Source organism: Rhamphochromis longiceps, linkage group LG20 (assembly GCF_057381845.1).
Source record: "Rhamphochromis longiceps isolate RC_006_pf linkage group LG20, R_longiceps_female_GT1.1, whole genome shotgun sequence".
Taxonomy (NCBI): Eukaryota; Metazoa; Chordata; class Actinopteri; order Cichliformes; family Cichlidae; genus Rhamphochromis; species Rhamphochromis longiceps.
In genome coordinates, this window is record NC_140576.1 from 13,495,457 (window position 1) to 13,507,016 (window position 11,560).

The 11,560-nt window shown below is 41.3% G+C and overlaps 1 long non-coding RNA gene across 1 annotated transcript; it reads left to right on the plus strand.

Moving 5' to 3' along the window:
• Window positions 1-10,321: 10,321 nt before the first annotated feature.
• LOC146645064 (uncharacterized) lies at window positions 10,322-11,344 on the plus strand. Its single transcript, XR_014909003.1, has 3 exons — window positions 10,322-10,357; window positions 10,592-10,687; window positions 11,136-11,344. It is a non-coding gene; the product is annotated as an uncharacterized LOC146645064 (long non-coding RNA).
• Window positions 11,345-11,560: the final 216 nt, after the last annotated feature.

An 11,560-nucleotide genomic window follows, 5' to 3' on the forward strand; every position in this document is an offset into this window, starting at 1 on the left:
AGGAGATGCATGGAAATAAAGGAGGCAGGAGGCACAGCACAACCCACCAGCTTGCTCTGAATTTGCAATTACCTGCACTATTCTTGCATGCGTGCAATCGGATATCAGGCAGACCTTGTTAGAGAAAGCTGGCAAGTCAAAAACCTTTTAATAACAGATGTGAAAGATTTGGATATTTGGTTCTCACACCCACTTCTACTGTATGAGAGGTTCAGGACGGCAAATGTATTAGATGTCTTCTGTTAGAGTGTGTGTGTGTGTGTGTGTGTGTGTGTCTTTCTTATTTTGTCAGGGCGATGTGTTCAACTAAGGTGTTCACCATGATCAACAGGACACTGGCAACCAGTGTTGGTCAAGTTACTTTAAAATAGTAATTAGTTACTAATTACTGATTACTTCTCCAAGAAAGTAATCCCGTTGCCCTACTGATTACTTATTTGTAAAAGTAATTAGATACTTTATTACTTGGTTACTTTTTAAAAACATGATACAAAACCTGAATACGTAACAAAGCAATCGACCTTTCAGCCAAAATCATTTTCTGCATAATCATATAAAATTGAATCAAATGAAAAAGCGTCTTTTAAAAAATTGTTTTATTAGTTTTAATCTTTTAACATTATGCATGAAGCAACAATTATATGCCACAGTCTTTGACTTGAAGAAATTTGTTAACATTTAAACCTATATTCTGCATATTCCAGAATATAAAATAAAATAATTTTTTGGTGTTTACACTCTCTCTTTCAAATAGATGTAAGTATAACACAGCAAAAAATAAACAAAATAAAGTGGCACTATGTCCTGTGACTCTTAAATTTTCAGTTGTTTAGCAGGCGTGGGGCGGGTGGAGGTTTGCCCGGTCATGGCCACAGTGCTCATGTCAGTGGGGGGATGAGGGGGTTTCTCTGTGAATTTCACATTCCTGTGGCAGCGTGCTCGGTACTTGCTCAGATTTGAAGTTTAGTTTTTGTAGAAAAAAAGTTTTCTCAGCTGTCAATATGCTAAATGTTCCCATCTAACACATTTTATTTTCAGTTATTTAAATTGTCCAATTCCCTTTGAGCACCTGAAATGAAAGGACTGTGTTTAATATGTTTTAGTTTCTCACATTTTTATGCAATCTTTTTGTTCAACCCACTGAATTAAAGCTGAAAGTCTGCACTTCAACTGCATCTGAGTTGTTTCATTTAAAATTAATTGTGGTAATGTATACAATTAAAATTTATGGACCTAACTGTATATTTATTGCACGTGACTTTTAAACATTATAGAAACGTTGAGGCAAATGTAAGCTGATTACATGCAAATATTGTAAAAGTAAAAGCCATATTTATATCTTCAGCTTTATAAGTTTCACCATGTTGATTTTTTGGATGAATATAAATACAGGGTGGGCCATTTATATGGATACACCGTAATAAAATGGGAATGGTTGGTGATATTAAAGTCCTGTTTGTGGCACATTAGTATATGTGAGGGGGCAAACTCCTCAAGATGGGTGGTGACCATGGTGGTCATTTAGAAGTCGGCCATCTTGGATACAACTTTTGTTTTTTCAATAGGAAGAGGGCCATGTGACACGTCAAACGTATTGGTAATGTCACAAGAAAAACAATGGTGTGCTTGGTTTCAATGTAACTTTATTCTTTCATTAGTTATTTACAAGATTCTCTTTGTTCACAGCCATTGACATGTCGAAGAGGTTAACACATGAGGAGCGGATCGAAATTGTGTTGATATCTGGTGAACGCAGTAACCGGGTCATTGCAGCAGATTTCAATGCAATACGAGACCACCCATCTCCCATGCTACAGTTAGCAAACTGCTTGCTAAGTTTCGTGAAACTGGTTCAGTGTTGGATTTGCCAAAATGTGGACGCAAGAAAACTGTCACTAATGAAGAAACATCAGTGGCTGTCCTAGCTTCATTCAGCAAGAGTCTACAGCGCACACTCGCCGCATGTCACTGGAGAGTGGCATTAGTCGAACATCCCTTCGGCGGATATTAGCTACTCACAAATGGCACCCTTACAAACTCCAGCTACTGCAGCATCTCAACGAGGATGACCCAGATCGGCGCACAGAATTTGCAGAATGGGCAAAACAAAAATTGGAACAGGACCCTCAGTTCACGCAGAAGATTTTGTTCAGTGATGAGGCAAACTTTTATGTGAATGGTGAAGTTAACAAACAAAACCACCGCTATTGGTCTGACACTGAACCACATTAGATGGATCCCTCCAAGACTGTTGGAACAACAAAAGTGATGGTTTGGTGTGGTATATGGGGTACAACGATAGTGGGTCCATTCTTCATCAATGGAAACCTCAAGGCCACTGGATATTTGAAATTGCTACATGATGATGCGTTTCCCTCTTTATGCACTGAAGCTGGCATGTTCCCTGAGTTTTTCCAGCAAGATGGTGCACCACCACATTATGGGTGCCAGGTCTGAGCATTCCTAGATGAACAGTTTCCTGGAAAGTGGATTGGTCGTCGTGGGCCAGGTGAACGGCCCCCAAGGTCTCCCGATCTGACCCCCTTAGACTTTTATCTTTGGGGTCATCTGAAGGCAATTGTCTATGGTGTGAAGACACGAGATGTGCAGCACCTGAAACTATGGATACTGGATGCCTGTGCTGGCAGAAACTTGTAAATAACTCATGAAAGAATAAAGTTACGTTGAAACCAAGCACACTATTGTTTTTCTTGTGACATTACCAATAAGTTTGATATGTCACCTCTTCCTATTGAAAAAACAAAAGTTGTATCCAAGATGGCCGACTTCTAAATGGCCACCATGGTCACCACCCATCTTGAGGAGTTTGCCCCCTCACATATACTAATGTGCCACAAACAGGACTTCATATTACCAACAATTCCCATTTTATTACGGTGTATCCATATAAATGGCCCACCCTGTATATCAAATAAGAAATAAAATCCTAAAAATTCTTATGCCAAAACTGGACAGCCTTTTAGTACAGTTAACCTCAAAGGAAACCATATTATTCGTCAGATGTAGGTTTGGGTTGGTTTTTTCCCCTGTGGGTGTGGCTAGTGAAATTCAACTTTCTCAACTCAACTTTCCAAAGAAATTTAGTTAACCACAGTTAATTCAGGACTTTTCCATGTAGGATCAGGAATGTTTGGACATCGTGATTTTTCCTTAATGAATGAAGTCATCCTTTAAAAACTGCATTTTGTGTTTACTCTGTTTATCCGTGTCTGAATCTGTGAATCATTCCAACAAAATGTTTAACATGAAAATGATTTTTTGACTATTATGTGTTGAAACCCTCCGAGGTGATTTTGACCCCCCAAAACAACTTAATGTGTATTGACAATAGCTGTCATAGTAAAAACAAAATCAGCAGTGTGTCAGATGGTTATATAATAATATTGTGTTGCCATTCACATGCACTTAATTTAATTAATTTGCCAAAAAAGACTATATATCTTTGGTGAAATCTAACTAAAATGTAGAAATGTTATTACAATTTTTAAATTAATTTCAGTGCTGTTTACACAAAACTACTTTTTGGCGGTAACACAATTTGGCTAATGCCAAGCTCGGTGTGTTTGTGTCAGTCGTCTTCAAAATGAACGGTGGAGTGTTCCCACCCCCTTGATAGTGTGATCCTGTAAAACAGGAGCCATAACAAACAGTTCCATCTAATAAAATAGCACAGGTGAAATTGGATTCTTTTGACTGGGGTCCCCCAGCACCCCAATATGTGCTCTTATTAAAACAGAAACGGGAAACAGTGGTGTGAGGTCATTAGGAACAAATCCACTGACATGGTCACGAGTGAGATACAACAAAACATGCACCTCTGGGGTCTGCGGGTACCCCAGTCGATAGGATTAGGGTTAATTTCAGGCCAGAATTCATTTTGCAGCAGAAAGCCTGCCAGCTGTGGAATAACATCCATTATGCATCTGGTAGTGCTTTTGTTTTATCAGACAGCATATATTAATTGAACTAGGTTGTTTATTTCCATTCATTTTCAGTTATTCCGTTTTTCTCTGTTTTGTCGTGCATTGTTTGTTGAGCCGCAGACCTGACAGAACAGCTGTGCACCTGAATACATGCCTTTATAATTGTGTTTATTCCAGTCTTTTGCTGTGAAATAGTAACAAAGTGACTCCTGCTACTTGCTTTAATGAGTAATTAACCCAAAGACCATGTTTTTCTTTAGCTTTAATCATATTTGCCTGCCTTCTTGGTAATGAAACATTTATCCAAATCAGTATTTAAACAATTCTGAAACAGTGTATTACGACACAAAGTGTAAAAAAAGAAAAACAGCCTCACTGAGCTGCCATCTAGCATTTAAAATTTTCACTCTGCTGCCAGCTTTGGTCCTACACCCACTGTTTGACTGACATATGATCTCTGGGAAAAGCAGCACAGAAGCAACTCGGTAATGAGCGCACTTTTCACCAGAAACGAGACAAACTGAAGAAATATCAATTAAAATTTATGAAACTTTGAATGTACTGCGATGCTGTTTCCTGAGGAAAAAAAGTCCCATCTTCATAATGTCAGCCTATCAGGAAGTCATTAAAACATCCTTGTTTATTCCCAACAGCAACTTCAGTTTTGAGTGTATCAGCTTCTGCCACTCGCAGAGGAGCTCATGTTCTTTTGGTTTCAATGTAAAGCATAAAATAAAATGGTATTTTGAAAATGATTCATTCTCCACTCTGCCATCAAGATCCCAATTAGTTCCCTGATTCATAGCACTCATTTTACACACTGACTCACCAGAAATGTTTTCCCGTAATTCTGTTGTTTTAATGCACCGCCATAGACATTCCATTGATTTAGCTCTGAGTGATTCTCCGCCCAGTTTCTCGATCCTTGGCAGGAATCTTCTACCACACAAACAAGGTTGCCAGGGAAACAGCCTTAGGTTAAAATGACTTCAAAACTCTGGTCTGATTTCCTTGGTTTGATCCCACTTGCGAAGTACATGTGTGTCAAAGTGGGCGCTTGTCTTTTCTATAGTCTCAGTCTATGCTTGGGTGTGTCAGGATTGTTTATGTGATTCCATCTATATTCAGTCTTTAAGGACTTATGCATAACATGCGCAGTATGGGCTTCTTTTATTTTAAAGAATGTATACATTCAAGGAATATATAACCCCTGTTTTGTGGCAACAATTTCCAGATTACCCATAAATGCACCACATGCAGGCAGTTATTAAGTTGGTGTTCTGAGAAAGAGCGAGGATATGCTCACTGAATTTGTTTGTGATTATGTATGTTGTTGATGCAGCTTTCTCAAAAAAACAGTGAATGATTAATATCATTTGCAACAGGAAAGCCAAAACACACAAACAATAAATACATTAAAACATGTCCAGTTATCTTTGTAAGGACCATTTTAGTTAAAACTATTTCGCTTTCATCTTTCCACACACCTTTTTAAACAGCAGTTTGAGAGTTACAACTTGGTTTGAGTTCCATTCAGAATCGCAGTTAGGGTTAGAGGTATGATGACTAAACTCTGGGGTGCGAAGCCTGGGAATGCGTTAAGTTCAGTGAATGTCAGTGAAAGACCTAAAGCCTAACAAACATTCATGTGTATGTACATGTGCCTCACTACATACACAGAATGGAGCAGGCAGCAGTCACTCTCAAAATATGAAGAGTGTTTCTGCTATCGATATTTTATAATTTTGAAATCATATGTGACAACCTAACTGTGAAACTGCGCCTTCATTGGCTAAAGACTTACGAAGCACAACCTCGATAGTCCTCTCAGAAACATCAATCCACTGTTCATCCAGCTGTTTCTTCCTTTAACCAGCTAGGCTATGTGGACAGCAGCCTAAGCAGAGAAGCCCAGACCTCCCTCTCCCCAGCCACCTCCTTCAGCTTATCCATGTGCACTCTGAGGAGTTCCCAGGCCATCCAACAGATATTCTTTCCAGTGTGTTTAACCCGGGGCTTCAGTAGGACATGCCCAGAACATCTCACCTAGGAGGTGCCCAGTAGGCCTCCTTGTCACACGCTCAAACGTGGAGGAGACTCAAAGCTCCTCTTTAATGATTGAACTCTTCACCTTATCTCTAAGGGAGAGGCCTGCGAGCCTTTGGAGAAAGTTCATTCCTGCCACTTGTATCCACAATCTCATTCTCTCAGTGGCTACCCAAAGCTCGAGACCAAAGTTGGAGGTCGGGACGTAGATCGACCAGTAAATCATCAGATTCACTTCTCTTCACTGGTGAAACATTTGCATCACTGCAGCTGGCCCCAATCCATCTGTCATTCTCTCACTCCCTTACTATATACAAGACTATGAGATACTTAAGATCCTGCACTGGGTCCCAGAGTGGGCACTCCACCCTTTCCTTGCTGAGGACCATGGCCTCAGATTCAGAAAGTGTTTACCAAGGTCAACCCCATAAAGCATCCAAAGTCTTTTTGAAACCCCACGTTTTGCTCCCTGGTAACCTGTTAAAAAGAATTCTGGTTTAGACTCAGAAGCTAGCTCAATCTTTTATATTGTCTCTGGTTTAGTCAAAACATGAGACCTACTCATTCAAAAAACCCACAGACTCAGCAGTGCCCTGTCTCCAGTGCTGAGCAACATATCCAGTAAGTCTGAAACAAATCGAATACACAGTTGCAGAGATAGATGAAGAACAAACAGTCAGATGGACACAGAGCAAGTTCTCGAATTATTAGTAGGATAATGGATTTCTCACTCCAGGGAAAATCCAGTGGATGCAGTGTTACTGCATCAGTAACAGAAGCGTTAATGGTAAATAAAGTCAGTATAGACAGCAGTGCAGTCCACAGCCTGGAGGAAGTTCTAATGCGCTGAAGGCAGAATAGCATTAACACGTCCAACCGGGCTGATTTACCAGAGAAAATGGCAGAGTGTGCTCGACTGTGTACATGCGCTCCTACATCCTACAAGTGTGTACTCGAGTTCTCATCAGTGTATTTTTTCTTTCATGCCGCGTTCGTCTAAGTGTGTTTGTGTAAGTGATCGGAATAGGAATAAGAAGAGAGAAAGAGGGAGCGCAAAAAGATGATTGCAGACGCACACACACACACGAGGGTCTCTTGTGCGTTTCTATTATTTTTTTTTCTTTCTCTTCCTCTGAGGTGATTTGTTTGCGCACCCCTTCATGCAAACACACACCGGGAGCCACACAATTATTTCACATTGTACCCACCTCAATATGAAATCACGGCGTACAGACACGTTTTACAATGTACCTTAGTGATGAAGGTGAATGCAGGGTGGAGGGGCATCAGGGAAAGAGAATATGGGGGGAAGAGATGTAAAAAAATTTTTGTTAGGATTCTATCATTATGGCATTTTCATACCAAAAACCTATTATGATGTTTGCAGCATGATTACATGCTGTGGAGTATGAATCTATCTGCCCATGTGCGGCTGTGTGATATGTGTCTGTTTTTAGACGAGGCAATTAGAGGTAATTACAATGCGACCGTATCCACCGCCAGCTTTGCCTCGCTCTGTTCCAGCAGCTGTACCATGAGAGGCAAGCAATGATGCTTTTTTTTCTCTCCCCTCAACTCTCTCTCTTTCTTTTATCAGGTATCTCTTCATGGTTACAACGAGCCACATCACAGTGACACTTGAGTACAGCAGAGGGAGTCACATTGCCGCCAGGCGATTGAGACCGGAGAGAAAGGCAACAGAAGGAGAGTTGGCTGGGGGAGTGTTGAGTGATGACAGGCAAACAGGGAACTTTTTTTTGCTGTCTTTCCATGATTGTTCACTATTATTGGAGGCCATTGCGAGGAAGACAGTTGAAGTTAATAATTCCGATGATTTGCTTGTAAGAAAGCTATGGTTTCTGTCATAATTTGGTTTATACTGCATGAACTTGTCATATTTGTATCAGGTCCACACTGTAAACCCGAATGTTCAAAGTAATTAAATAGATTAAATAGTGTATACTCAAAGTCTTTAAAAAGTTCTGTTAACTTAAATATGTCAAGTTCGTGTAACATGTTCTTCTTTTTGAGTAAATGAAACTAATAATATTTGATTGAATTGAACTATTTCTATATTAAGTAAGCATCACTTAAAATCATAACTTAAGCACAACGTAAGACAGTTAAGTTAGGACATATAAGAATGGTAAAGTCCTGTTATTTTTGTTGTTTCAAGTAGGTAGGATTTAATAATAAACTTAATTTATGTAGCACATGCTAAAATACAATAAAATCTCAAAGTGTTTCACCAAATAAGTAAAATCAAATTGTCTTAAATGCATTAGTGGAAGACAAAATGTATCCATCCATCCATCCATCCATCCTCATCCGCTTTGTCCGGGGCCGGGTCGCGGGGGCAGCAGCCTAAGCAAAGAGGCCCAGACCTCCCTCTCCCCAGCCACCTCCTCCAGCTTATCCGGGGGAATACCAAGGCGTTCCCAGGCCAGCCGAGAGATATAATCTCTCCAGCGTGTCCTGGGTCTGCCCCGGGGCCTCCTCCCGGTGGGACATGCCTGGAACACCTCACCCAGGAGGCGCCCAGGGGGCATCCTTGTCAGATGCCCGAACCACCTCAGCTGGCTCCTTTCGATGTGGAGCAGCAGCTGCTCTACTCTGAGCCCCTCCCGGATGGCCGAACTTCTCACCCTATCTCTAAGGGAGAGGCCAGCCACCCTTCGGAGGAAGCTCATTTCTGCCGCTTGTATCCGCGATCTCGTTCTTTCGGTCACTACCCACAGCTCGTGGCCATAGGTGAGGGTAGGGACGTAGATCGACCGGTAAATTGAGAGCTTCGCTTTTACACTCAGCTCCCTCTTCACCACGACGGACCGGTGCAGCGTCCGCATTACTGTAGCTGCAGCCCCAATCCGTCTGTCGATCTCCGGCTCCCTTCTCCCATCACTCGCGAACAAGACCCCGAGATACTTGAACTCCTCCACTTGGGGCAGGAACTCATCCCCGACCCGGAGTGGGCACTCCACCCTTTTCCGGCTGAGAACCATGGCCTCAGATTTGGAGGTGCTGATCCTCATTCCCGCTGCTTCACACTCGGCTGCGAACCGTTCCAGTGCGAGCTGGAGGCCCTCACCCGATGAAGCCAACAGAACCACATCATCTGCAAAAATCAGAGATGAGATTCTGAGGCCACCAAAGCGAAAGCCCCCCGCCACTTGGCTGCGCCTAGAAATCCTGTCCATAAAAATTATGAACAGAACCGGAGACAAAGGGCAGCCCTGGCGGGAACCCCCACCGGGTACGAGTCCGACTTATTGCCGGCAATGCGAACCAAGCTCTTGCAACGGTTGTATAGGGATCGAATGGCCCGTAGCAATGGGCCAGACAAAGACAAAATGTATTTATTTTAATATTCATTGTTTGATCAATGTATCCTACATATATATTTTAAATTTTTTCCGTAAGTGTTGAGCAGCTGCAGGAATAAATTTTTATTCCGAGTTAATCTCTGATTTACCCTCCGCCGCGGGAGGCGGCGCTAATGAGCATTAATACGAAACACATAAAGAAGTAAAGGTATATGGGCGGGAACAGCACCAAAGAGGCAACATGGACGACTGGAGAAAGTTGGACCTAACGGCAGCAACTAGCATCACTGGACTTACAGTAAGTTTTCAATGTTGATATTAGTTTATTGTTAAAATACGAATATTTAGTTGTATTTTGGGTGCGTGTCGAAAAGAATAGCAGAAATGTCGGGTCCGTGCTTTTTATGTGCTTTGCTGCTCTCCCCGAAGGAAACTTTGCACTTGCAGAGCTAGCATTAAGTTGTTGTAATGAGGGTCGCAGGCTGTTTAAAAAGTTAGATACTACTTGTTCTAGAGGTAGCGCCCGGTCACCTAGTATGAAACAAAGTGTTTTAATCTCTCTAAATGTTTAAACCCCCTCTCATGACTCAGAATAGTTGGGTCCAAACAAGCCCGTTGTCCCTGCAGTTACACAGCGGAGATACCTATCTGCAGTGAGAGTGCTTTTAAGCCGTTTTCTTGTTAGAAACGCTATATTTTAAACTATATGTGCAGGGTTAGGATTGTGAAGGAGCTCTTGGACCTCTGGCCTGCTCTAAAAATGGGGTCTGAGGTAATATGGATCAGCTCTCTTTAAAATGAAAATTGTAATTCTTACTCATGTGGCAGCTTTTTGCTGCTTTATAAAGATGTGCGAGATGCTTCAAATTGAACTGTATTGTCCTTCTGCTGTAGTTGTATGCAGAGTTTCAGCGGATTACAAATCAGAACCTGCCCAATACATTCTACGCTCTACTTGACCGCCATCTTCCTCGACTGATGACCTTATTCAGACGGAAGACAGCAGATGCCCTGGCTGAAATTCTAAGAATTCACAATGAACAGGTAATAATAGATTGTTACACATTTCATAGGTTGAACCAGTGGAACATTGGACAGGTTCAATGATTTAAATGAGCTTTTTGAATTTTGCTATTATTCCACTTTGTGTTTGCTATTTGTCTGACTGTATTAAAGATGTGAACAGGTTATTTGTGGACATGTGTTCTGATTTGACTGTTGTTGTTGTTGTTCAGTAAACTCACCAGTATATACAATTCTGTTTTTATCTGGAAATAGGAAATCCATGATATCCACACCAAGCGCACTACCGTTCTCCACGCCCTTCCTGTCTATCTGCGTGAGGATGTCTCTGGATTTTTCAGAACCTGCACTGTGAGTATCCTTAAGTATCTAACAGATACTACTGTCTATATAAACAGTGCATCAAAGTACAAACATGTATTTTGATGCGCTGTTTGGACTTACCTTTGTTTAGTCTACCCATACGGTTTCCATGTATGGTCTTTTCTGTCTCCTCACTACGAATGAACTGAATTGGTGTTTTGTTGAAAGTGATAAGATGTTTAGTAAAACATTTTCCTGTGTATTTCCTTTAGCTTAGTTTCAGTCTATCTCACACCACTTGATTCTCTGGTGAATTAGCTGATTTATGTGTGCAGAACATGGATCTTCTGTTTTTCACCTCTTACAGTGAGACTCAGGTCTCCCTTGTAAAAGAGGTATTGGATCTCAATGGGAGTTGGTAAAATGAGAAATTATATGTCGTCTGTTGTATTTCTTGGGTTAGATTGTGATTAGTATCTCTTTTTCATCAATTCAGGACGAATCTGATGAGTTGGAGCTTGATGGTGTTGAAGTGGCCCTCTTCACTGTCATCAGTGACCATGACACGACAAGTCCAGTTCACTACCAACCTGTGAAAATCTCTGTCGTCATTGAAAGTGATGCCGTGTTCAGTCTCCCCAGATTTGGTGAAGCCTTCCTGGTAATGTTTGGACTGATCTATGCACTTCACCTCAGCTACCCCAAAGCCCTGACCAACACTTTAGAATTTACTCAAAAGATTTTACTTGGTCTAGAAAGTGGTAAACTGTCACCCAGGTTACAGACCCTCAAGAATGACTTGGTTATGTAGGAACTCATCTGAAAGAAGGATGCAGGGTGAAGCATTATAAAAGGCTAGTTCAAAGTTCTCTCCTTTTATCTAAATAATGCCTCAAAACGTTATTGCATTACTCTACAGGT